The following is a 25802-nucleotide window of genomic DNA, read 5'->3' on the forward strand; positions in this document are numbered from 1 at the left end:
TCCTTGTGGAAAAAGCTTCTTTTGTACATACTGAGAAAATAGACAAGGCTGTTTGGCAGGGTTAGCTGTGAAGAAGCACCATCTGACAATGCATTCTCTTCAGAGATCCAGAGTAGATAGGGACATATGATGGGGAAATAGGCTCTGTCTAAAATGACGACTATATAAAAAGGATTACAGGGAATGCAATGTTATAGAATTTTTTTTATTTTTTATAGAGCAAATGTCATTGTTTTCATTTGAAAAAAGGACACAAAATGCTAGAGTAACTCAACCGGAAAACATGGATATGTGTTGTTTCGGGTCGAGAACCTTCTTCAGACTGATTGTAGGGGGTGGGGACGAGGGAGAAAGCTAGAAGGGAGAAGCAGGCAAAGTATGGCAGGAAATGTGGACACAGGCTGGGGGAGGGGGAGGCTGGGGAGTTGGGGATAGGAAGATGGGGATAGGAAGGGAAGGGAAGGGAAGGGAAGGAGAGAAATAGGTGCAAGTCTAGCTGTATGGGTGCAGTATGGGGGTGAAAGGGGGTTGGAGGTATTGGGGAGAGAGGGGCAGGGGAGCGGGAATGGAGGATTATTAGACATTACCTAAATTGGAGAATTCAATGTTCATACCGTTGGGTTGTGAGTTTCCAAAGCGGAATACGAGGTCCTGCTCTCCAGTTTTCCATTGAGCTTTGCTTATGAACAGTTAATAGGTGGGTAATGTTAACAAAAGGCTTTTCTTCAGTGAGGGAATGTGCAAAGCATGTCCTGATCTGGCCAAACTGAAGATAGGTAGAAAGAGAGCGGAGGCAATGAACACTTGCTCCAAACATTTGGTATGTCATCCATCACAGGGGAGAAGCCTGCAAAATACTGCAGGTCCGTGTGAGAGTGAGCATACATGAATGGTGATGTTTTGCAGCACAGTAGTGCTGATAGCCACTGTGGCAGTTGACATTTATATGAGATTTTGAACAAAGTTCCATCAGTTTTCTGCAGATACTGAGCATGCAGTGTAACCATATACAGACTTATCCATCTAATGTGTTTCTATTGTTTCAGTGAAATTGCTGATGACATTAGGATATCCCCCCATTGTTCATTAACCCCACTGACAAATGTCCTGCTTATACCCTGGCACTTTTAATCCTACTTTCCTTCATCAAACAAGCCTTTTAAATTTGTGTATGTTTACAATTGGATTGGAATTTAAGTGTTTAAGTAAAGCCTTTAAATCTCTGTGGAGACTGATTGCAGGAGGGTTTTATTTCTGATGAAGGGAAAGCAAAGTGTGTAAGTTCAAAGGGAATTCTTGGTTTGTGGTCTGAACACAAAGTCTCCAAATACTGCAATTAAAGTTTAGAATTCTGTCTGCTGGGACAAAATGATTTCTCATGCAATTGGCAGTTGGTAGTTTCACAGACAAATACTCTGGCACTGCCTCAATGGGATTATTTTGGTTTCCTTTCAGCATAAAAACATGGAACATGCAACTACTTTCAATAGTATTGTTTCATTGTGTTTCAGTGAGACATCTCTACAACTAAAAGTCTCATCTTGACCACTTGCTGTCTATGCTGTTAAGTAATTTTAGATAAAATGCTACCCTATATTGCTATGATTTTTTGCCATCTTACTCACAGTCACCCTCCGCTGCGGCAGCCCCAAGGATTTTTCCGATCGATGAAAAATAAAAATGTTATGAATGTTAAAAAAATCTTGAGATCAGCTGATTGGTCCTCTCACCTGTCAATCACCATGATGAAGGTAACGCCCTTTCCCAGGGGTTGGGGGGGCAGGACTATAAAACCCCGGATGCCTGGACGTGAGTCAGGAAGATCTGGAAGATCGCGAGGGAGAGGCCACAACTGTGATTCTAAGCTGCGGAAGGAATCGACTATGAATAAGATAACTTGCACAGCAATTGATAGAGCAGCAGCCACGGCAGGACATAACCTACGAAGCTGCATCTGTGGCTGGGGAAAAATAACATCAGAGAAGGGTCTCAAGATCCACCAGGACAAGGAAAAGTGCCTGGGAGAGCTTGGTGTGGGGCCTCACATTGACCATTACCTTCTAAGAGGTAGGTCAAATCAGTCAAGTGAAGCCCAGTGCCAGGTTAACCACCATAGTCCACAGGGTATCAGCACCCCAGGCCAAGCTCAACCAAGTTCTGTCCCACCAACAGACACAAATCCAGAGCCCAAACAGCCACAAGTCCAGAGCCCAACCCAACCAGTGGTAGAGAGGAAGATGGAAGGAAAGAAGCAGAATGGAGCAGTCACTGGCTGTGGCTGAAGAGAAAAGATGCTGTCTGGACTGCCATGTGACTGTCTAGAGGCTAACCATAAGACACACACCCAGGGCTGATCACCCTGCGGCAAGCCTGCCTCGACTGAGGGTGTCTTGTGATAAAAGGCCGAAACACCCAGTGATGTTGAGGTACACAACTGAAGATGTGTCTGATTGGTAGCAAAATCACCTAGTGGTCACCCCCAAGAATACCAGGTGTCAGTTGTGGTGAAGAACCTTAGGGATTGTAACATCTGGTCCTACTAATCAATATCTGAATTAACTGAACTGTTAGTCTGCAATATACTTGCAATAAATGATTTGTTACCCCTTAATGAAAATACAATGGGTTGTTTTGCCTGACCTGTGCTTGAAACTGCAATGCAAAATGGAAATGAAACAAAATGAAATTCGTTGTTTGGCCCGCCCTGTGCTTGAAATGGAAATAGAAATGAAATTAAATGAGTTGTTTGGCCTGCGTGAAACCACAAATATCGGCCCACAAGGCCGAGAAACCAGTCTCTTTTGCTCAAAATGCCCGTATTAGCTCAGGAGGAGCATTTTGGCCCAAAAAGCCTGTGCAAGGCCAGGAAAAGTCCAGAAAAAGTGCTTCACTGAGATTTCAATCAGATTGGGCAGAATTTCTGGCAGTTTCTCAGCTGCCCGCCCACCAGGCCTGAGTGACTGAGCTGCCAGCCCACTAGGTCTGTGTGACTGAGCTGCCAGCCCACCAGGCCTGAGTGACTGAGCTGCCAGCCCACCAGGCCTGAGTGACTGAGCTGCCAGCCCACCAGGCCTGTGTGACTGAGCTGCCAGCCCAATAATCCATTCGGCCCACCATGCCCATACTAGCCCTCTTGGGCAGGGCCGGTACATCTGGCGTCATGACCAGGTTCTTAAACCCATTACAGAAACCATCAGCATAGGAATTAACAGCTCAGAGCACGGCCCACCACCCAGATGATCACCTTCGTGAAGGCCGGAGTGCAGCTGCCAAGAACCACAGCAGCCAGGAATCCGTCAGGAAACCTGGTGACTGCACAGGACTGGCAGCTTTCTGTAGACCTGGTGAAACAGCTGAAGTTCCCACAGCACATTGCCATGACCACCCTGAGGCCAGAGATCCTCCTGGTCTCAGAGGCGACCAAAAACATCGTCTTGTTGGAAATGCAGTGCCATGGGAGGACCGTCTGGAGGAGCCCCACGAGAGTTAGATGACCAAGTACAAAGAGCTGGTCATAGACTGCCGTAAGCAGGGCTGGAAAGCAAGGTTTACGCCCATCGAAGTTGGCTGCAGAGGTCTAGCAGGGAAATCGCTCTACAAAGCCTTGAGCGCACTGGGTATCAACGGAGTGGCGAGGAGAAGAGCCATCAAGAACACCACAGAGGCAGTGGAGAGCGCCTTGAGATGGCTCTGGATCAGGAGAGATCCATGGGGAGGAGCGAATGACACCTGAACACAAGTCGTGGTCTGATCAACCACGGCTGGGTCGCCTAGGTGAGGGTGTCTGATGTTGAAAGACCCAAAACACCCAATGACCCCAGGTTACATCACTGATGATGTGTTCAGGAGCATCAAGAGATGTATTTTATTTTTTTTAAACTGGAATTGGAAATAAAGCAGAAAATGCAGGATGCAACAAAAGAGAATAAGTAATAGTTAAATTAAAATAGAGTTAAAAAACGGATAAGTAAAGTTTAGAGGGATAGATGCAAAATGCTGGAGTAACTGAGTGGTTCAGGTAGCATTTCTAGAGAAAAGGAATAGGTCACGTTTTGGGTTGAGACCCTTCTTCAGACTGAGAGCCAGAGGAGAGGGAAACTAGAGATATGGATGGAACAGACCAGGACCTGCACCAATAACCAAAGAGCCCACAATGTTCCATTGTTGGCTGTGGCGGAGGTGATAATGAGGGGACGAGAACAGTAAAACTAGCAGGACAATTAGAGTGGGGGAAAGTCAGAGAGAGAGCGATATGGGTCAAATGCGGGCAAGTGGAATGAGTGTAGATGGGGCATCTTGGTCAGCTTTAGCAAGTTGGCCCTGTGTCTGTTCTGTATGACTATAAAATACAAATACAGATGGCTTGCACACTGTAGATAGCTGTTAACGTGGCTTTATATAGCACACTTTTTGCATTAATGCTGGCAACACAACCCCTGCTACTCTTTGTGAACTAGATATGCAGATATCTATGATGTCATTTAATAGCAATCAGCATCTCTGAAAGAGTGCGTGCATTGTGGCAGCTGACACTAACTGTGGCAAAATGTTGAAAAAATGTCTGAGCGAGGCTGGTGATCTGTAGCCCTGCTTTGGCAGTGTTGGGACAGATAGTGAAGGGCAGGGGAAACATTGTGAACCCGCTGACAACCACAGCTCACCCTACCCTGTGGGAGGTCAAGAAATCATGCCGATCTCTGACCGTTTGACATTAGAACGTGATAGATGGGCACGTGAATACCAGAAGCAGTTTCATGGAACATGTCTGAAAGGCAGCAAGAAATAATTTAACTGCAATTGTTAAGGTAAGAAAGATTGCTTTCGTACTTTGCATCTGCAGCCTCAGATATACTCCACCAGCACCCAGGAGATTTTCTCCGCCTCTCAGTCTCTGACAGGCACTGTTCTGCGCTTCTATGTATCTCCTGGTCTTCACACACACGCTCTCAATACTCTTGGAGACCTTGCTAATTTTCACTTCACAACTCTCACATAATATTTGACACTTCATGGCGACAGCTGCGTTCTGAAAACATCCCACAAGACTCTCACTATCCCAGGACTAGGTCTGTGGCTATTAACATCACTGCCGAAAACCTGCCGTGCGTTTCTCATGCCTTGTACACCCCCTCCCTCGGGGCCTTTCCTCACCCCATGCTTTTGTGAACAGTAAGCAGAAGCTGCTTTTAACACAAATTACATTTTTCCGTGTCGTCTTATTCCCACTACAAACTAATCTAAAAAATCAGAAAAAAATCAGGAGACCTAAAAATCTAAGATGAACATGAAAGCACTGTACGTACTCACCAGACGTTATTATAAATGTGTTCAAGAAGGAACTGCAGATGCTGGAAAATCGAAGGTACACAAAAATGCTGGAGAAACTGAGCGGGTGCAGCAGCATCCATGGCGCGAAGGAAATTGGTAACGTTTCGGGCCGAAACCCTTCTTCAGACTATTCACCACTTTCTATTGGAAGAGAAATAGTCAATGTTTCAGGTTGAAGCAGACAAAATGTAGTTATGGTTGATGCCTCACTAACATTTGGAAATAAAAAGGTTTAGAGAGGTCTCTCCCCTTTTCCTGATCTCTGTCTCCATCACAGGGGACAGAGTATGAACTGACATCTACTGCAGACATACTGACTACCACAGTTATGTGGATGACACTGTCCCTTGCAAATATGCTATTCCCCACTCTTAATTCCTCTGTCTCTGTCGCATCTGCTCCCATGATGTGGCTTTCCATTCCAGGGCATCTGAGATGTCCTCTTTCCTTAGTAAATGTGGTTTCCCCACTGTTGTCAGAGTTTGTTCCAACATCCGTGTCTCCTTTACTTTATTATAGAAATACAGCAGGGAAACAGGCCCTTGGTGCCACTGAGTCCATGCTGACCAGCATTCACCCAAAACACTAGCACTGGGACAATACAATAGGGACAATATAGTATTATTTTTTAACCAAAGCCAATTAACCTACAAACCTGTATGGCTTTGGAGTGTGGGAGGAAACCGGAGCACTTGGAGTGTCCCTGTTGTGGCCTCCTGTACATCGGTGAGATGAGATGAAGCGCGGACGTGTGCTCTGACAAGGCCAACTGAATCTCCTGGTTTCTAATAATTTTAACTCCCCTTCCCATTCCCACACTGACCTTTGTGTCCTGGCTCCATCGCTCCATCACAGGCAAACTGGAGGCACAGCACCTCATATCACAACGGTATGAACATTGAATCTCCAATTTTAACTAACCCCCACAACCCCCTCCCTCTCCACTTCCTCACCCATATCCCCCTTTCTTCCACCGCCCCTCTCCCCTGTGCTCACCTGGATCCGCACCTATTTCTACCCTCCCCATATCCCCTCCACCCACATTCCTTCCTCTGGCTTCACAATTCGCAACTCTTCAATCCTATATCTCATATATTTGGTTTTAATCTTTGTTCCAACCATTTGCCGATCAACACTACCCCCTTGCTTGTACCTACCTAGCACCTGCCATGCATTGTTCTGCCGCTCTTCTCTCCCAACTTCGCCCGCTCCCACAATCCATCTGAGGAAGAGGCCCAACCTAAAACATCACTTATCCATGTTCTGCAGAAGTGCTTCCTGACCCACAGAGTTACTCCAGCAATTTATGTCTAATTGTTCAGGTTGAGGACCTACACATCCTCTGTTCTGGACTTTATAAACTCCACCATCAATAGTGTCACCTCCCTCAAACAGGTGACCATATTCCCAAATCAGAAGCCATGGATGAACAGCGAGGTCAGGCTACTGCTGAAAGCACGGGACACCGCTTTCAGGTCAGGCGATGCTCGAGCCTACAGTTCAGCCAGGGCTAGCCTGAAGAGGGGCATCAGGAAGGCCAAGCACTGCTATAAGCTCAGGATTGAGGAGCACTTCAATAACAACTCTGACCCCCGACGCATGTGGCAAGGCATCCAGGCCATCACGACTACAGACCCTCCAACACCACCCCCACATCCAGCGACGCCTCCTTCCTTGAGGAGCTTAATCACTTCTATGGCCGCTTCGACAGGGACAATCTAGAGACAGCCATCAAGGCTGCGCTCCCTGCCGATCACCAACCCCTCACACTCACCCCCTACGACGTATACGTGGCACTGAGTAGGACTAATGCACGTAAGGCTGCTGGCCCTGACGGCATCCCCGGGCGCGTGCTCAGGGCCTGTGCTGCGCAGCTGACAGACGTCTGGACTGACATCTTCAACCTGTCACTTGCCCAAGCAGTTGTCCCCACTTGCCTTAAAACCACCTCCATCGTGCCAGTGCCAAAACACTCCACTGCGGCAAGCCTCAACGACTTCCGCCCAGTTGCACTTACCCCCATCATCACCAAGTGCTTCGAGCGGCTGGTCCTGGCACACCTCAAAAGCTGCCTACCCCCCACACTGGATCCCTATCAGTTTGCCTACCGCAAGAACAGGGGTACGGAGGATGCCATCTCAACGGCACTTCACACCGCCCTCTCCCACCTCAACAACAGAGACACTTACGTAAGAATGCTGTTCATCGATTACAGCTCAGCATTCAACACCATTATACCATCAAAACTGATCACCAAACTCAGTAACCTGGGCATCGACCCCTCCCTCTGCAACTGGATACTGGACTTTCTAACCAACAGACCCCAGTCTGTTAGGTTAGACAAGCACACCTCTTCAACCCTCACCCTGAACACTGGTGTTCCACAGGGCTGTGTGCTGAGCCCCCTCCTCTACTCCCTCTTCACCTATGACTGCACACCTGTACATGGTACTAACACCATCATCAAGTATGCAGATGATACAACGGTGATTGGCCTCATCAGCAACAACGATGAGTTGGCCTACAGGGAGGAGGTCCAGCACTTAGCAGCATGGTGCGCTGACAACAACCTGGCCTTTAACTCCAAGAAGACCAAGGAGCTCATTGTAGACTTCAGGAAGTCCAGAGGCGGCACGCACACCCCCATCCACATTAACGGGACAGAGGTGGAACGTGTTTCTAGCTTCAGGATCCTGGGAGTCAACATCTCCGATGACCTCTCTTGGACCCACAATACCTCTACTCTGGTCAAGAAGGCTCATCAGCGTCTCTTCTTCCTGAGGAGACTGAGGAAGGTCCATCTGTCTCCTCAGATCCTGGTGAACTTCTACCGCTGCACCATCGAGAGCATCCTTACCAACTGCATCACAGTATGGTATGGCAACTGCTCTGTCTCTGACCGGAAGGCATTGCAGAGGGTGGTGAAAAATGCCCAACGCATCACCGGTTCCACGCTCCCCTCCATTGAGTCTGTCCAAAGCAAGCGATGTCTGCGGAGGGCGCTCAGCATCGCCAAGGACTGCTCTCACCCCAACCATGGACTGTTTACCCTCCTACCATCCGGGAGGTGCTACAGGTCTCTCCGTTGCCGAACCAGCAGGTCGAGGAACAGCTTCTTCCCGGCGGCTGTCACTCTACTCAACAACGTACCTCGGTGACTGCCAATCACCACCCCCCCCGGACACTTATTATTATTTATTCAAATCATTTGCTATGTCGCTCTTCCAGGGAGATGCTAAATGCATTTTGTTGTCTCTGTACTGTACACTGACAATGACAATTAAAATTGAATCTGAATCTGAATCTGAATCAGAACTTGGGAGGAGAGAAGGAAGCTGATGAAGCTGCAGGAAGTTGTGGGGGTGGGAGGGAGGAGGTTTGTGGGAGGGGGAATTCACTGTTTATACCTTTGGGGCGCTGATTGGACAAAATGAAGATGGCATCCTTCTTCCTCCACTCTCCCCCGTTGCTTAACGATGTTCTTTTCGATCCTTCATTCTTATTTGGCCTTTTTAGCTGCTCCACTATTCCATGCAGTCATAACTGATCTTCACCACAGCTTCACTTTCCAAGGTTTTCTTAGAGCCTAAAGTCTCCCTTTGCGTACTTACTGCACAGAGTGATATATGCTTCATTACCTCCCTGTGTTAGCTGGCAAAAAATAGTTATCTCTGGGTGGCACAGTGTCACAGCAGTGGAGTTGCTGCCTTACAGTGCCAGGGACCCGTTTTGATCCCAACTATGGGCGCTGTCTGTACAGAGTTTGTACGTTCTCCCTGTGACCATGTGGGTTTTCTCTGAGATCTTCGGTTTCCTCCCACACTCCAATGACCTACAGATTTGTAGGTGAATTGGCTTGGAATAAGTGTGAATTGCCCTGTCCTGCTTACTTCCTTCTTATAACATAAAACTAGAGGTTGTACATAGAATGGATTACGGTATTACATAGTTGGCACCTAAAATTAGGTGCCACTGTACTGTTTTGTGCTGTATTAACTTCTAATAAAATTAAAAAAAAAAAAAAAAAAAAAAAAAAAAAAAAGTGTGAATTGCCCCTAGTGTGTAGGATAATGCTAGTGTGAGGGGAGCGCTGGTCTTGATGGGCCGAAGGGCCTGTTGTCGCACTGTATGTCCAAACTAAACTGAACAAAACTAAACTAATCTTGAGAAACAAACGTTATCCCCAACTTTTCTTATCCAAGACGTCAATATATGTTGCAATAGTTAATGGAAACCATTCGCTACCTCAATTGAACTTTAAGTCTTCATCACTCTGATCCACGTCACACGGTTGTCACTTGCTGTCATTTATGGCACATTTTCCAAAAGTGGTTGGCAGTGTATGAACCAATGCTGTCTCTCTTGCTCCCTTCACGCTCCAGAAATGAATTTACGAATGTATTCAGTTACTAAAATAAAATAAAACGCTGAGGAGGAATATGGGACTAATCATTCACTTAGTTATAACTCACATGTCCCCATCCAAATTAAATTGGTCAAAAGTGCCTCATTAAATGACACATGCCCATGGATATATAGCTGCATAAAGAAATACAGTAGTATTTAAAAACTGACTAGATATCCCCTATTTACTGCTCTTAAGCCATTAGTTGTAATTTATGACCTATTAGTTCTGAATATAACATTTTACTGAAAGTATAATGTTGTTCAGCCCCATTTTATCTTTGCTTGCCCTTGTTTTAAACTTTGCTTTAACGGTTAATTTAAATTGAATAATATTTGTGTAAATAAAATCCAAATAAAATCTTTTAACCTTTGGAGATTTGGCTTAGATATTGCATTAATTGCCTAGGAAACAATTCTCATTGAGTATGAAGAAACCCTTCCTCTCCCTTTTCTGACCTTGGTTACTGTCACGATTAATTCCAAGTGATCCATCAACTATGCTGTCAAAATGCAATTGGAAGCCAGGAAATTACAGATGCTGAAGATCTGAAATAAAAATAAAAAATGCTATGAATGCTGAATAACTTGGCGTACATTTCTGCCGAAAGAAACAGAGTTAACATATCAGATCAGTAATCTTTCATCAGTACCTTCCATTGACCTGATGAAACATCATTGACCTGAAACATAAACTCTGTTTCTTTGTCCACATGTGCAGTGTGACCTGCTGAGTACTTGTTATAGGTACTTTCTATTTTTATTACAGTGTTAACAAGTCTCACAGAAATATACTGTCGGGTGGAGGCAGATACGATAGTCGCCTTTAAGAGACTTCTGGATAGGCACATGAATATGCAGAGAATGGAGGGATATGGATCACCTGCAGCCGGAGGAGATTAAGGTGGCACAGTGGCGCAGTGGTAGAGTTGCTGCCTTACAGCGCCAAAGACCCGGCCCCGATCCTGACGACAGGGGCTGCCTGTATGGAGTATGTACTTTCACCCTGTGACCATGTGGGTTTTCTCCAGGTGCTCTGGTTTCCTCCAACACTCCAAAGACGTACAGGTTTGTAGGTTAATTGGCTAGCGTAAAATTGTAAATTGTCCCTCGTGTGTAGGATAGTGCTAGTGTACGGGACGATTGCTGGTCGGCGCCGGCTGGGTGGTCTGAAGGGCCTGTTTCAATGCTGTATCTCTAAAGTCTAAAGTCTAAATTAGTTTAACTTTGTGTCATATTTGGCATGGATGTTGTGGTGTGAAAGGCCTGTTCCTGCGCTGTATTGTTTTCTGTTCCATGTGCTATCCGGAAATTATGGAATAATTTCTATTTTTATTACAGTCAACAAATTGCATTCTCAGGGAAATATGCAGCAGGGTAGAGGCAGATACGATGGTGCCATTCATGTGGATTTTGGATAGGCACATGAAAATGCAGAGAATGGGGGGGATATACATCACGTGCAAGCAGAGGAGAATAGTTTAACTTGGCATCATATTTAGCACAGTTATTATGGGCTGAAGGGCCTGTTCCTACACTGTACTGTTTTATGTTCTATGGTCGATATACGGTAATGAAAAAGCACAATTTTAACAAAAGTTTTCAACCATTTGGAAGAATATATTTTAAGATAAAAACTGTAAAATCATTAAGAAATATTTTGAAATAAAAATGTGAAGGAATTACTATTCACATATTCAAATAATTAACATTTTCAGGTCTAAGGAATTTGCTGAGCAGTAATTATGGATTCAGTTGTCTAATAATATCTCAGCGCCATCGCACAATAAACTGCACAGTTTCACAAAAATAAGGTTTTTACCAGTTCACTAATTTCAGATAATTCTGAACAATGTTACAAAGCTGCATCTGCTATGGAGGAGCTGGGAATCACTGTCAGAAGCTTCTAGGTTTCCACATGTGCTGCAGATGTTGAACATTCCAGGCCTTGCTGTCAGTCTCGAGAAGTAATGATGGTGAATTCTGACAGCTTCACTGCCATTACAATTGCGGAGTCCAAGATCATGTGTCAGCTTTCATTCCAACAATCCTACCGCATACCACAAGGTTCTTCTTTCATATTTTTGTGGCACAATTTAATGGAGTGGCAATATATTTTCATAATGTGAGAAAAGAATGTGACAGAAAGCAGTGACACCAATGCATTTGCCACAGCTGCCTGCACAGGGGCTGGAGGAATTGAGACACTGCATCAATCTAAATGTTAAAATTGCTATAACTTTACCATCATTCTCACGAGACCTGAACAGGAGAAAAAATGGAAAGAAAATACCATTCCACATTTTAAAGAAACAATATGTTAATGCAGTGAGATATGGCTCAAAGGTCAAAGCAACGTTGTTTATTTTTAATATGAACAGATTGTGTGAAAAAACAATTAGTCGGGCAACAATTTTTCCTAAACACTGATTTTATTTCAGATTCCTAACATTTGATTTTTTTTTCTTGTTTTCTCTTCGTTACATTTTTTGTTATATTGGCAAATCTGATATCAACGTTAGCAGTCTTAACGGTGAAGGTTTGCCCACAGCAGTGTTGGGGCGGGAGGTCTAGGAATACAACCCAATGACAATGAAGGACATAGATATCTTCTCATCAGTAAGGTGTATGGCTTGAAGACACAAGGAACTGCAGATACCGGTTTACAAAAAAATACACTAAGTGCTGGAGTAACTCAACGGGTCAGGCAGTAACTCTGGAGGACATGGAAAGGACATGATGTGGACCCTTCTTCAGTCTGATTGTAGTGGAGGGGGGCGGGGGGGGGGAATGCTGGAAAAGAGCTATGGCGGAAAAAGGCCTGGCAAGTGATAGGTGGATATAGGTGAGCGGGTTTGATTGGCAAATGTGTGACCATAGGCTAAAGATGAGAAAGAGAGAATGAGGCATCAGATAAGGAGAGAAGAGGAGTGAAATGTGAATCTAGAGGGAGGGATGTAGGTGGAGTGAGACTGGGGAAAGTGGGTAGGATAGTGGGAGAAGTGAGTGTGCACCCAGTGGGAAGAGAGGGGGGAGGAAAAGGAGGGTGGAAGTCCATTGGAAAAGTCAATGTTCATACCATTAGACAATAGATGCTAGGTGCAGGAATAGGCCATTCGGCCCTTCCAGCCGGCACCGCCATTCACTGTGATCATGGCTGATCATCCAAAATCAGTACCCCGTTCCTGCCCTCTCCCCATATCCCTTGACCGCTATTTCTAAGAGCTCCATCTCACTCTCTCTTGAAAGGATCTAGAGAATTGGCCTCCACTGCCTTCTGAGGCAGAGAATTTCACAGATTCACAACTCTCTGGGTGAAAAGATTTTTCCTCATCTCCATTCTAAATGGCCTACCCCTTATTCTTAATACTTAGGTTATAAGTATTACACCATAGCTCCCTTTGTTCTCACTAACAGAGGATAAAGGAGCGTTTTTTGTGAACTTGACAAATTGTCACCTCTGTCATCTTCCTTTGCAAAGTCATGTTGCTTTAGTGTTGGGGCGATGGCTGCTGAGCTTGTGATGAAGGCATCAGATACAATCACTCCATTTCTGTTTCACTTTTCTGCCTGAGGTGCCCTTGCATGTACTGCTTGCGGAAACCTTTCCACCGGTTGCACTTGTCAGTTTGTAGACACTGACGTGGGAGGCCCAATATTATAACCTCCTGGGAATCATCCATTCAAACTAAGAATCATACCTGTATATCTGAAGGCGGGCCTCGACCTGAAACATCACCTATTCCTTTTCCCCAGAGATGCTGTCTGACCCACTGAGGTACTTCAGCTTTTTGTGTCTATCCTCGGTTTAAACCGGCATCTGCAGCTCCTTCCCACACATACCTATATCTATTATTCATATTTCCAGATTCTATGATTTTTGCCATAAAGTGGCTTCTTTCAAGGCCTCAAAAATGTAAAGGACAAATTAAAACGGGGAATAGTGTGATAGACATGGCTTTTTTGAATAAAAACCATGTAGAGGATGAACCATGTTCGTTATGTCCTTTTCCCTTTTTTATTTTAAGATAAGAATGTGGTTCTTCAGACCACAGACAGCGCTGTTATATTAAATTTCAATGTAAAATAATATTTGCCGTTCCATAGATGGCAATATTCTTGCATTAAATTCCATAAAACAGATCTAATTTCGTGCAAAGCGGAATCACGTTTTGCAGTTAACTTCATCTTTTGTCCTGAGATTGATATTTTGTACATACTGTAATCCTTTCAAAGGTGCTTTTCTGACATATTGCCAAAGCTATCGGCAATTCAACACTTAACTATAATTTTAATTATAATTTTGATGACGTGATATGATAGATCAGCCATGATTGAATGGCAGACTAGACTCGATGGGCGGAATGGCCTAATTCCACTCCTATATCTTATGATTTTATAAATCTTCATAAATCTTTATAAATGGATTCAGTGCTTTAGTTTACAGCAATTGCCTTCCCTGCAGCCCAACATTTCCTCTCTTGTTTAACTGTAAGAATTCTATCATGAAAATTCTTGTTTAGATTTTCTAAAACACCAAACAATTCAGAAACATATTATCTAATGTAATTTATTGCCGTTATGAACCCTGCGGGTGGTTCTTCAGACCACAGACAGTGCTGTTACATTAAATTTGTATGTAACGTATTATTTGCCATTTCTTGGATGACTATGTTCCTGCATTAAATTACTCAAAACAAATCACAAAAAATCCATTGTTCTATTTTGAATTCAATCTATAATTCCCTAAAGTACGCATTATGGCTTTATCTTTGAGCAGGAAAGACCCAATATTAAGAATTGATCTTAACTTAATAACTGACTATCGTATCCTCAGGCAAGTTCAGAAGCATTATGGCATTCTTTGTTCCTGATGGATTACCAGCTTCAGAAGACAGTACTCTGAGATGACAACAAAGCCTGGGCCCAGCTGTTTGCTTATTCTGACAGATCATCTCCTGAGTATCATCCACAGGGCATGGATTAAAATGTTATTGAAAATACCTTTCCTATTTCCGATAGCTAATCGTCTTCTTCTCCCTATTTGTAAGGTGTGAATACGCAAGATTAAAGTGAAACTGGGTTTCCTACTTGCGTTTTTCAATTGCAAATTTTCAATTTGTTACATATACTTTTTTCAGTCTATTGTGCGGTAGATGGAGCCCACACTAAATTAGATAGCATTACACCATGCCGATTTCGTCACTGCCATGGTAACTTTAAGCACAATAGAAGAGTATTACACAAATGCCAATACCATTACCCGTTTGGTAATTTAGAGCTACATTTTCGACAAAGGACAGGGGCACGAAATTCCAGCTATTGTTAATATATGCGGGGTTGACAAGAGTTGGGGGTTGGAGGGTTTGCAAGTTGGATGTGCTGGAGGAATTCAGATTGAAAACTATTTTATGGTGAGCAAGAATGTTTTGTTAACATGATCCCCATCTGCAAGCTAGCCTGCTTCAGATGCGGAGTGGTAAATACCAACATGTGCAACAAACCATGGGAGGTCCTAGGGCTTGAGACTGAGCTCTCAAGGAACGTGAAGTAAGGTGATGAGATAGTAGGAACTGCATGGTAGAAGGACGTAAATTGATTGGAGAGGGTTATGATCAAACAATTGTGTAAAGTTATTGTTGGGTGGTTGGCTACTGGGGTGGATATCAATGTTGTCATTGGAAGAGTTCCAATTTCTCATATTAGGCCAAGAGTTTGTTGAATGGCTTTGGGGTCCAACTGCTCACAGGCTATAAACAATCTAGGAACGATCTCTCCAATGCTGTAGCCTTTGTCTCTTTAGGTACAGTTCTAGAAGGCACAGCCATTCATCTGGGAAACCACTAAAGAGATCTGACACAAAAAGCTGGAGTAACTCAGCATGACAGGCAGTATCTCTGGAGAGAAGGAATGGGTGACGTTTCAGGTCAAGACCCTTCTCCGACGTGACATCTGAAGGATTTGGCCCTTTAAGGAATGAATGACTTTCTTCTGGGGTTCAGGATGAATGTTTATATTTGCCTTCTGCCAACCCTTCTCTCGACCCTCCCCACCTCTGTATCTTTTCGGTTGAGACAGGACTTGGATGAAGTTTGTTTGAGATATCCTTTAACGGCAACATTCCACCCTATGCCCATCGCCACCAACACCAACATTCTAAGCGGGCAAGAAGTTAGCGAAAGGAACAGGAGTCTTACGCACTCTATTATTTAAACTGGCGAGAGGCCAGGACATCAGCCTCCCACGTGTCACTGAGACTGATCTGGAAGAGGGAATTTCACATCAGCTGGATTAAACTTGCCTGTTATCTAGAAGCCTCTTGCTTTGGATAAATTTCCTTACACCGCACTTTCTCAAAGAACCTGACCACAATGGTCTCATGTGTAGTTAACTTACTCCTGGTTCAGTAGTTCTCAGTAGTGGATCTGAGCAGCCTGAATCTATGCTCCTGCCAACGGTTCTGGTAATGCTCTCTACCAGGTGTCAGGGGTGTGGCAGGCAGGATGTGCATGGCAGCTTGGTTTCAAAAATAAGTAATAAATTCATGAATCAAAATGTCTTTAAGCCTTGATACATGAACATATTGTTTGCCCAAGCCCCTTGCTTGGAACAACCCCTTCTCGTGACAAAATAAGGGTCGGCAATCCTGTTTTGTTACTTCAGCCACCATTTTAATGCTTTGATAAGCCTCTCATCACTGTGGTTTTATTGATTTGAAGTGAACAGAGTGATTTGATTAAATAGGTGACAATACTTATATATCATAGCTGATGAATGATGATCTGATATGTATTGAGGGAAGGTATCCTGAAAATAAATTGTGAACTCCTGACATTACAATGTCTACTGCATTTGGGTTTGAGGCTGAAAGGACATCATTGGTGGTTACAGTATACTGTTTGACATGAAAAAAACTTCAGCTGATGACTGCCTTTTTTTTCAATGGGACATGGAGCCACGTATTTGCACCATATAACCTGGTAACATTTCCCCAAAGTTTATATGTGGTTAGACTGGTTAGACTGCATAGTGTGGGGGAACTTTACAAGTATGCTCATTCGAAAGAATTCCAGAGGTGTGGTTCTGTGGTGTCTGGGCAAACCTAGCAGTCTGCATTTTGAGTAACCATTTTTAGAAAAAGTCTTCAAACATCTTTCTCTGTAACATAAAGAAAATTATAACTGAATGCTGAGCTTAATCCACAATTAGTTACCTGGAAGAGAAGGCATTTTCAATGGCAAATTAAGAAAGGGGGCAGAAGAGTGAAAGTGAGAAGTCCAGATTTTCATTACAATGGTTCAGACTTTAGAGATACAGCACCGAAACAGGCCCTTTGGCCCACCGAGTCCGGGCTGACCAGCGATTACCCCATACACCAGTATTATCCCACACACTAGGGACAATTTGCAGAAGCCAATTAACCTACAACAATCTGTAGGTATTTTGAGAACGGGAGGGAACTGGAGCACCTGGAGAAAGCCCACGTGGTCACAGGGAGAACATACACACTCTGTACAGACAGCATCCCTTGTCGGGATGGAACCTGGGTCTCTGGCGCTGTAAGGCAGAAACTCTTCCGCTGCGCCACTGAGCCACCCCCGAGTTTATTCACTGCCAAACTTTCTCTAATGGAATATTTTTCTCATCAGATTAATATCTTGTCACGGTGAAATGTCTGATCTAAGAACCTCAGAGTGCATGTGAATGCCGTGTAGTTTGCTCACATTTTCTGCTGAAAGCCAATTTTCCTATTTGAGTACTTCCGTCCATGAAGTGAGCAATTGCAGTAATTCTGCCCTTGTGTATCTGCGCTCAACTGTGCCAGAAACCACCAGTTCACGAAAACTGAGTTGGTATTAAATATTGATGTAGCTAGATTCAGTCTCTGACACCTAAGAGGAAGAAAATTTATACCAGGTCCCAATTTTCACCCTTGAGGCAGAATGATGATATTGAACCAAAGGTAGGTTGGGCCAACTATTGAGTCCATTAACTCATAGTTAATATCCATTAACTCATAGTTTATATCCTATAACCTTTGTTAACTAATGCTGGAGTAACTCAGCGGGACAGGCAACACCTCTGGAGAGAAGGAACAAAAGTTAACTTTTGTTGGGTGGGCCACAATGAAAAATTGTACACTGGGCTTTAATTTGAAACTTCATAAGTGGTACGAATTGTATCATGTTGGAGATAAAGTGACTCAAGCTTTGCTTGGCGATCTGAAAGAGTTGGCTTCACAAAGAACTGAATATCCTATTTGGTCTGTGCAACAGGTCTTGATTTGCTTTTACCTACTGGTGTCCCACCCAGGCCTCAATCAATGTCGCAATTGAATGCTAATGATATTATTACGACATTACCCCCATCCATATAAACGGGACTGAGGTGGAGCGCGTCTCCAGCTATAAATTCCTCGGAGTACATATCTCGGAGGATTTGTCCTGGTCCCTCAACACCTCCAAGCTGATCAAAAAGGCACAGCAAAGCCTTTACTTCCTGAGGAGGCTCAAGAAAGCCCACCTGTCCCCCCGGATCCTGACCAACTTTTACCGCTGTACCATAGAGAGTATCCTGACCACCTGCTTCACGGTATGGTACAGCAGCTGCACTGCTGCGGACAGGAAGGCACTACAACGGGTGGTGAAAACCGCACAGCACATCATCGGTGCCCTGCTCCCTGCCATGGATGCCCTCCACCGAAAACGGTGTCTGAGACGGGCTGGGAAGATCATCAAAGACCCCTCACACCCCAACCATGGACTGTTTGCCCTCCTCCCATCAGGGAGGCGGTACAGGAGCCTCAGATCACGTACTAGTAGGATGAGGAACAGCTTCTACAATAATACAATTACATTGCTGAACTCGGAGTCCCGACGATAGATTTCTCCGGTCCCTCCGTCCCCATTGTTTAATTATTCTGTATTTTTTGATTATTCTGTATCTTCTCTCTTTCTATTTTTTATTTCTTTATGCACAACTACTACGGACTGATGCAAAACTGCATTTCGTTGTACTCATACTTGTATTTGTGCGATGACATTAAAGTTGAATTGAATTGAATTGAATTGAATGATAGAGTTATGTAAAACTATAGAAGCTGGAGGCTGCTACTCTTACTATCTGCAGGGGGGAAGAATAACATTATATTGACCATGGGACCTTAGAAACTTATTGTTGAGTGAGTAAGCAAGACCTGCTCAACTGTGATCATTCATAGTAGTGGTCTGTTTATGTTAGGTTTCCATTTTCACAAAAATATTTTTCTACCATTTTTCAAGAATCACACACACATGGCCTTTATGTATTAGAACTAACTTACATACAATGAGTAAAATCACACTTTCACACCCCTGTCTGAAATTCATTAACGTTGACATTCCACTTTTCTCATTGTGGAAATAGCTGCCAGTTTATGTTACACTGTTCTGTTAATATCATTTACAGGATGTTTATTGGGAATGGAGCTAAGAGTTTAATTGGGTTTTACCGATATACAGTAGCATGCCAGCATAACCAAACATTGAAGGACATAGTGCCTCAAACTTTCTTTTCATCAATATTCTTAAAAATCAAAAATGGTCAAATAAAATGTCAAGATTGTGATAGTTTTTCATCATTGATATATCGCTGGTCATTTGGCCCTTTGTAAACAGATGGTAATAGTATAACAGTTGTTCGTGGAATACTTGCACTTATACTTCCTTCTCAAAGAGGTAAAGGATTACATTCTTTAATATTGGATGTGATTAAAGAAATCAGCAAGTGTATATTAGACTGGCCTTTGAGTACTATCTGTGTTCAGTTCAAGAGATAAGAGTCAAGAAGAAGGATCTGAAGAAGGGTCTCAACCTGAAATATCACCTGTTCCTTCTCTCCAGAAATGCTACCTGTCCCACTGAGTTACTCCAGCATTTTGTGTCCATTGAGAGTCAAGAATGTTTAATTGCCAATTGTACCGTCAATGGAACAATGAAATTCTTACTTGCTGCAGTTTAGTAGGACAGATAATATATAACAATTAATAATACTATACCTCAAACAATCCATAGTAGTCAACCATAATGACGCAAAAAAAAATCAAAGTCTGCAGTGCAACCGAAGACACATTCCATAGTCGATCACAGTTTGTGAGGTTAGTGTTGTGTAGTGTTCACTGGCCTGATGGTTGCTGGAAAATAGCTGTTCTTCAGCCTGTTGATTGACATGGATTTCAGGTTCCTATATTTTCTGCTCAATGGTAATTGCAAAATGAGAGCGTGGTCAGGGTAGTGTTGGCCTTCCGTGATATTTGCTGCCTTTTTAAAGCAGAGCCTCTTATAGATCCCTTTGATGGTGGGGTGGTCAGTACTTCTGATGTCTACCACACTCTGTAATCTGCTTAATTCCTGGGCATTTGAATTGCCAAACCAGGCTGTGACACAAACAGTCAATCTGCTCTCCATTATACATCTGTAGCAGTCCGATGGGTAATTAGCTGACGATTAAATATGTGATTAATTTTGTTGATACATTAGCTTGTACACACGGTCTATCAATGTCATTGGCACTTAATTAAAATCTATCATTAAAATGATCCAGGAAACTCTGAACCCTGTTGGAATTGATTTCGATAAAATTGAAATGTTCACTCTTCAGGGTGTTGGATAAATATCAAAATTCAACATGGACTCCACATTATAACTTTATTCTCATGTTTTGCTTTTTGCAATGTGGAATGGAAGACCATGAGCTTATTGCATCAGGAATGTTTCTGAAAAGGACATAGGGAATTGGAAGGAATTGGGGTGAGTATTGTGGCAGAATTTGTAGACTTGGAGGACTGGCTAGAGACGAAATGTGTACATAGACCTTTCTGTCCTCAGTCTCCTCCTAGCCTAGTCAGAGTGAGGCTGAATGCAAATTGGAGGTACAGTATCTTATATTTCACTTGGGCAGCTTACGGTATGAATATTGCTTTCTTAAACTTCAAGTACACCGGTATTCCTTCTCTCTCCATCCCTGTGTAGGGAGCGCTGCAGTGGCTGCGCCTGCCAGCAGCGCGTTAGTCTTTTCAATTTTTAGTATGTTTTAAAATATGTTTTAAAGTTTGTTTTAATGTTCCTTTGTGTGTCTTGTGTGGGGGGTGGTGTGGGGGGGTAAGGGGGAAACCGCTTTGGTCGCCTCCTCCACAGAGAGGCGACTTTTTCCAGGTCGCCTCCCCCGTGGCCTAACAACGAGGATCGGCGCGGCCTTTTCCGGAGACGCGCCCGGGGCTTCAGCGGTGGGCGCAGCGTGGACTCTCGGCGTGGAGCGGGCGAGCCCACGTTGGGGCTCGCTGGAGGGGAGCGCTCCATTTCGCTGGCCCGCGGCAGCCGGCAGCCTGAAGCCGCGGTCTGCAGAGCTCCAGATGGCGCGGCGTCCGCAGCCCGGGATCCCTCGTGGGGGACCCTTTGGAAGAAGAAGCCATCACTGCCGGCCCGCGGCCAACTTCTACCGCGGGTCCGGCATGGACTTACCATCACCCCTGGAGGGGAGCTTCGACCGCCGGCCCTGCGGTCTGCGGTGCTTCTGGCTGCGGCGCAGCAGGAACCTTAAATCTTCGACCGCCGGCCTGCGGCCTACACCAGCCTGAAGCCGCGGTCTCCGGTGGGGAAGAGCCGATCCTGGACTTACCTTGACTTTGACTTTGTCCCTTACCATCTGGACGCCCGCAGCAACGGCTGCGGAGGGTGGAGGTCCCGACCACGGGGGAAAATGGAGGAGGACTGGCCAAGTTCTGTGTCTTCCACCATAGTGATGAATGCTGTGGTGGATGTTTGTGTTACATTTTTATTGTGGTTGTGTGTTCTCTATTATTGTACTGCTGCTGACAACCCAAATTCCACCGACCCTGGTTGTGTGGCAAATAAATTCTATCTATCTATCTATCCTCCATCCAAGTCGCACCAGCTTCTCGTTTTCATCCAACAAACAGCGAACAATGGCCTGTTTCCTTTATCATTGTTATTTTTTTGCATTTCATTCATTGTTCTTTATCTCGCTACATCATCGTCTATATGTCGTTTCCCTTTCGTCTATATCATTGTTTCCCTGTCCCATGACTAGTCTGAAGAAGGGTCTCGACCCGAAACGCGTCACCCATTCCTTCTCTCAGAGATGCTGCCTGTCCCGCTGAATTACTCCAGCTTTTTGTGTCTATCTTTGGAGGAATGGCTAGCCTGGGTTATAGGTGATATCCATCCAGCAGGAGCCAAGAAGACACTATTGATTTTTTCAGTAACGGCAAGAAAATAGATGCTGTGACATGTGCATGGTTAAGTATAGGGGCAGAAGTGAGCGTGGGAATATAATATTCCCAATGAGAAGGAAGAGTGGTGTATGCAGACAGGCTGAGAAAGGGAGAGAGGAGAAGGAAAATGAGAAGTAGGAACTCTGTTCAAAGTGCTTCACATCTCCTCTCCCCAGTTCATATCTGAAACATTGCATTGTGCAAGTTTTATCTCATCAACATACGTTGAAGTTATATTCTGATATTAATGCTAAAGTCATTAATGCAATACAAAAAGGAGAGATTTTAATGCCAAAGCAAGGAGACTCCAAGCGGTTTCTACTCCGACCAAAAAACTCATCTCCTGCCTATTGTCGGGTGTGAGACTGGCAGTTCAATTTTCTATCACGGTATCAAATTGAATCTAGATCTGAAAAAGAGTACTTGATTGTTAAAAGACATATGTCACAAAAACATTGATCAGTGAAATAAAATTCCATTGCTTGGCCCCTTAATATAAAAATCTTAGAGTCATAGAGTCATACAGTGTGGAAACAGGCCCTTCGGCCCAACTTACCCACACCTCCTCTGGCAGCTTGTTCCATACACCCACCACCCTTTGTGTGATAAAATTACCCCTCGAGTTTTTTTAAATTAAATCTTTCCTATTAAATCTGTTGATATTATACCAGTCTTACTTGGAATGTCATGGGAAAAAAATAGCCATGCTGGTTTCAAGATTACATTTTTTTAATGTATTTAATGTAACAAAGTGCAAGGGAAAAGGAGGCCCAATTCACTCCTGGTCTCTGTGGCAGATCACACAATCCCTAGATACTATTCTTCTAACCTATCCATTTGGGATAGTTCTTAAATATAAGTGGACTTGCCATCCTATAAGAATGGAATTTCTCTATCTACTTCACCAAAATCAGTAATCACCCCAAACAGACCTGTGTGGAGAAAGCCTGGCTTTCTCTACTCCTTATATTAAATCCTTGCTCTGGGTGTTATCTTACTAAGATGATGTGATGCTTTCTCATGACCTCAACATCAGTAGCATGTTTAAAACTGACATGGTGTCCAGCTGAGGTCAAATCATGGATTTGTGTGGGGTTTTCAATGCCTCCTTTGCTTTTATAGTGAATGCTGCTCTTTATAAATCTTGGGTCCTAGTTTTTTCCCCCTATGGTTGTCCTTCCACACTTGAAGACTTGTGCTTCTGATCTTTTGGGCCCTTACTGCTATTCTAGTTGTATTATTACCATTTAGTAAATGTTCCTTAACTTTATTCTGAGCCCAAATTTTACAACAGATTTCTCTGCATTGAACTTTATCTGCCATAGAACCTAGAACATAAAACAGTGCAGCATATAGACAGGCTCCTCGGCCTACAATATCTATACTGAACATGATGCCAAGGCAAACTCTTAGCTGCTTAAACATACCCCAGGTCCCTCCACTCTCTGTATATCCATGTGCCTATCCAAATGCCTCTTAAACACCAGCATTGCATCTGTCTCCATCACCATCTCTAGCAGTGTGTTCCAGGCACCCATCACTCTCTGTACAAAAACAAAAAACTTGCCTCGTTCATCTCTTTTAAACTCTGTCTCCCTCACCTTAAATATGCCATCTAGCATTTTATATTTTCATCTTGGGGAAAAAGTTTTCAACACTCTCCCTTTTTTAGTACCTCTCTTAATTTTATATACTTCTATCAAGACTCACCTTAACCTCCGGCGTTCCAGAGAAAGCAATCCAAGTCTGTCTAACCTCTGCTTGGTGTTAACACTCTCCGATCCAAGCAGTATTCTGGTAAACCTCCTCTCCACCCTTACCAAAGCCTCCACATCCTTCCTCTCTTGGAGCGACCAGAAGCACATGAAATACGCTAAATACGACCTAACCAAAGTCTTATAAAACTGCACCACGACTTCCTGACTCTTATGCTCAATGCCTCCACCAATGAAAACATACAATCCTTATGCCTTCTTTAACATTTATCTGTTCCATTTATTAATCCATCTATGCTCTTTAAAGTTTCTTATAATCCTTTTCAACGTTGTTCAGCATGAGATATGCAAAGAATGTAGGACACACCAATGAATAATAATAATATTAATATCAGATGGAAAATTAGCTGCTTTTTATAGCACATACTGCCTGTGGTTTTATCTACATTGTTTTTCTGCATTTTTGTGTGTAACTGCTTTGACCTTGAACTTCAGTCATACCTCAATATTTGACTTGGCACTAGAATGTGTAGAGGTACATAAATGGATAGAAGGGGATCTAACGTGAATTTTCAGCTTTGGACTAATGATTTTCTGAAATGCATAGCTGAAAGTGGCCCTTTGATCAGAATCCCTCAGTCTAGTGAATGGGGTGGCCACACCACCAGGGAAAAACATGCACATATTCGAAGAAGGATCTGATGCCAACTCCACGAGACCACAGGAAGCTGCACACCCAATAGATTTTGGAAAGAAACAGCAAGTAAAACAAAAACCTTTTTATACTAACATTGCAACGCCTCTAACCACAAACATTGGGATTCTCTAGCTACGGATGATGCTAATAGGAAACTATATTTGATTATATCAAATGGCCTCTTGCACACATAATACGAAAAGTTTTCAACATCTATATGTGTGAAGAATGATTATTTAATCTTACAAGGGATCTTTCTGATCCCTTGATAAGTTATTATTTATTAGTGTAGGAAGGAACTGAAGATGCTAGTTTAAACCGAAGATAGACACAAATAGCTGGTGTAACTCAGCGGGATGGGCAGCATCTCTGGAGAGAAGGAATGCGTGACATTTCGGGTCAAGACCCTTCTGAAGGGTCTCTACCCGAAACGTCACCCATTCCTTCTCTCCAGAGATGCTGCCCGTCCCGCTGAGTTACTCCAGCTTTTTGTATCTATTATTTATTTGTGTTTCATTGACCAAGGATCTGTTTTCTTCTGGGAGTTGTATTCAGGCAAGGACAGCTTTGACGACTCGTTCTGATATAGTTGAGCGATTTTTAAATTAAACCTAGGGCTTCTATAATCTTATTTTTTTAATATAAAGTCACCTTCTGAAGTAGAACTGGCCAGAGCCCAGAGCCTCAAACATTTTGATGATGGATGTTATCAAAGAAGTAATAACGTTTGATTGGATGCCTTCTGACCTTCAAGTGGTGGCAATAAAGAGAAAATGACCAAAGTTATTGAAATTCCACAGGAGTGTAAGTACTTTGTTTTAAAAACGAAAGAAAAGAGGTTTTCGATTTGGACTTTCAGACTGTAATGGAGTCATGTGGAGAAAATGGTTTATTAACAAGAAAAATGATTTTAGCTGGAGTAATGAAGAACAGTCCTGAATAGGTATTTTATTGTTTCAATAAGTCAAAGAATCAGTTGATTAAGTATATGTTCAAACACTCTCCCCTACAAAGAATGGTTCACTCATCCCTTCACACCCAAACTCCCCAGGTACTTTCCCCTGCCACCACAGGAGATGTAACACCCCTCTCTATACCCCCTCCCTCACCTCCATCCAGGAATCCCAGCCATCCTTCCAGGCGAGGCAGAGGTTCTCCCGACCTACTGCATCCAATATTCCCGATGTGGCCTTTTGTAGATCAGCAAGACCAAGTGTAGACTCAGCAACCATTTTGCTGAACACTTGTGCTTGGCCTGGTTGCTAACTATTTTACCTCACATTCCTATTCCCATACAAACCTTTCTGCCATGGGCTTCATCTGTTGCACGGGTAAGGCCACATGCGAACTGGAGTAGCGCCTCACATTCCGTTTGGGCAGCTTACAA

The sequence above is a fragment of the Leucoraja erinacea genome, chromosome 15 (genome assembly GCF_028641065.1).
Source record: "Leucoraja erinacea ecotype New England chromosome 15, Leri_hhj_1, whole genome shotgun sequence".
NCBI lineage: Eukaryota > Metazoa > Chordata > Chondrichthyes > Rajiformes > Rajidae > Leucoraja > Leucoraja erinaceus.